We start from the raw sequence: 2,692 nt of genomic DNA on the forward strand, positions 1-2,692 counted from the left end.
AGTCAATTTCTTTCTTATCAATCTCTTCCAAATGCAGTCAGCAAAACATATAGTTCTAATTCTTTTGGGGGGGGTATTTTTAACTCCTCAGTGAATGTTTTTCTTTTCTAAATTCTAAGCCTAGTTCTTGCCAATTGCTTTCCTTTTCAATTTTTTTTAATTGAGGTGGGATGCCACACCCAGCTCTGTTCAGGGGTTACTCCTAGCTCTGGGCTCAGGGATCACTCCTAACAGGGCTCAGGGAAATATATAGGGTGCTAGAGATTGAACCTGAGTTGACCGTGTGCAAGTAGGGTGCCTTACCTGCTGTCTATCTTTCTGGTCCCACCAATTCCTTTCTAATGTATTCAAAAGCACATAGATGTCTAGTCCCACAACAAGGTGACATTTCAATTAAATCCAATTTAAAAATTATGCAAAATAGAAGACATCGGTGAACCCAAAGAGCTCGATTTAAGAATGTGTAAAATACTTGAATAGTCACGTCACGAAGAATATAGAAATACATGAATAATAAATACATCAAAGTGTTCAAGGTTAGTGCGAGCCGAGAGCGAGCGGTGGTGGTCGCTGTCGTTGCGCGCGCCGCCTCGTGGGTTTCCAGCGGCCTAGCGGACGCCGAGCGGGCGAAGATGTCCCAGTACATCCGGGTCACGGAGGAGGACGAGAACGACGAGCCCGTCGAGATCCCGTCCGAGGACGATGGCATCGTGCTGCTGTCCACGGTCACGGCGCAGTTCCCGGGCGCCTGCGGCCTGCGCTACCGGAACCCCATGTCGCAGTGCATGCCTGCCGTACGCACGCCTGGTGGAGGGCATCCTGCGCGCGCCCGACGTGGGCAACCGAGTCTACGTGGTCAACTACCCCAAAGATAACAAAAGGAACACGGAGGAGGCTGATGCTTTGTCGGCGGTGAAGGTGAAAAGGGCAGTGCAGAAGACGTCTGACCCCATCGTGCTCGGCCTGCCCTGGAAGACCACCGAGCAGGACCTCAAGGAGTATTTCAGCACCTTCGGGGAGGTCCTCATGGTCCAGGTAAAAAAAAAGATATCAAGACTGGTCACCAAAAGAGGGTTTGACTTTGTGCGGTTCACGGAGTATGAGACCCAAGTGAAGGTGATGTCTCAGCGACACATGATTGATGGACGGTGGTGTGACTGCAAACTCCCAAATTCTAAGCAAAGCCCGGATGAGCCTCTGAGGAGCAGGAAGGTGTCTGTGCGCCGCTGCACCCAGGACCTCACTGCCGACGAGCTGCGGCAGTTCTTCTGGCAGTATGGGGAGGTGGTCGATGTGTTCATCCCCAAGCCCTTGGGGGGGGGGGGGCGTTTGCTGTCGTCACGTTTGCAGATTATCAGGTGGCCCAGTCCCTGTGTGGCGAGGACCTGATCATCAAAGGCATCCTCTGCGTGCATATCTGCAACGCGGAGCCCAAGCACAATAGCAATAGGCAGTTAGAGAGAAGTGGAAGATTTGGTGATAATCCGGGTGGCTTTGGGAGCCAGGGCGGGTTCGGGAACAGCCGGGGCGGTGGGGCGGGGCTGGGCCACAACCAGGGCAGCAACATGGGGGGCGGGATGAACTTCGGCGCCTTCAGCGTCCAGCCGGCCATGAGGGCCACGACCCAGGCCACCCTGCAGAGCAGCTGGGGCATGATGGGGATGCTGGCCAGTCAGCAGAACCAGTCGGGCCCGTCAGGGAACAACCAGAGTCAGGCCAACATGCAGAGAGAGCCCAACCAGGCCTTCGGCTCTGGGAACAACCAGTACAGCGGCTCCAACTCGGGCGCCGCCATCGGGTGGGGGTCGGCCTCCAACGCGGGCTCGGGCAGCGGCTTCAATGCATGGACTTCAGCTCCAGCATGGACTCGAAGTCGTCGGGCTGGGGCATGTAGGCTGGGCTGGTCAGTTAGACGCTAAAGACTGGTGGGAAGTCAAATTTTTCTAAACTCACGGTAAGTATATTGTAAGATACATATGCACTAAGAATTTTCAAAATTGGTTTGTTTGGTGTGGAGTATATTTAGCAGTAATTTTGACATTTTTCCTTTAGAAAAAGAGGAAAAGCTAAAGGAATTTTCTAAGTTTTCTTATATAACGGGTTGAACTCTTGAGTGTTTGAAAGTGAACTGCTGTTTGCCTAACGGGTAAACCAACACCACAATTGCTATCAAGAAGCTTCTCCTGTAATATTTTATCCCTAGACTTGTCACCTGAGTTATTTGCATGTTCAAAGTGGAACCCATTGGTTAGAGCTGCATTCTTTCCTCCTCGTTTTAATTTGAACCCCACCATACGGATTTTCTCCTTAGGAAGGTCCCTGGAGATCGTGGTGTTGCAATGTTTGGTTCTTTTCTTTCTGTGTGTTTTCTTAACACTTGTCTCCGCTCATATGCGAGAGTACGATATGAAGCCTTCATTTAATCTCTGCATTTCATCTCATTTCAAACGTCTGTGGAAGAAGCACTCACTGACAGGAGTGCTGTACTCACTGCACCGTGGGGCTCCGTCCGCTGCTTTGCCCACGCACTCAAGAGCTCGTCCCCACGCCGCCCAGGCTGCGTCTCTGATGGTGGGTGTCCCATTTTTATCCGCTACTCTTTCTTTCCTGGAGTCGGATCAACGCTGTGACGGCAAGGCTGTGCTGTGGACCAGAAGGCTGTCTGAACTTCTGAAACCTTGTGTGGGATTGA

The 2,692-nt window shown here is 51.7% G+C and overlaps 1 pseudogene; it reads left to right on the forward strand.

Moving 5' to 3' along the window:
* Positions 1-1,119: 1,119 nt before the first annotated feature.
* LOC130028191 (TAR DNA-binding protein 43-like) lies at positions 1,120-1,894 on the forward strand (annotated as a pseudogene).
* The last annotated feature ends 798 nt before the right edge of the window (positions 1,895-2,692 follow it).

Source organism: Sorex fumeus, unplaced genomic scaffold, assembly GCF_029834395.1.
Source record: "Sorex fumeus unplaced genomic scaffold, SorFum_2.1 ptg000039l, whole genome shotgun sequence".
Lineage (NCBI taxonomy): Eukaryota > Metazoa > Chordata > Mammalia > Eulipotyphla > Soricidae > Sorex > Sorex fumeus.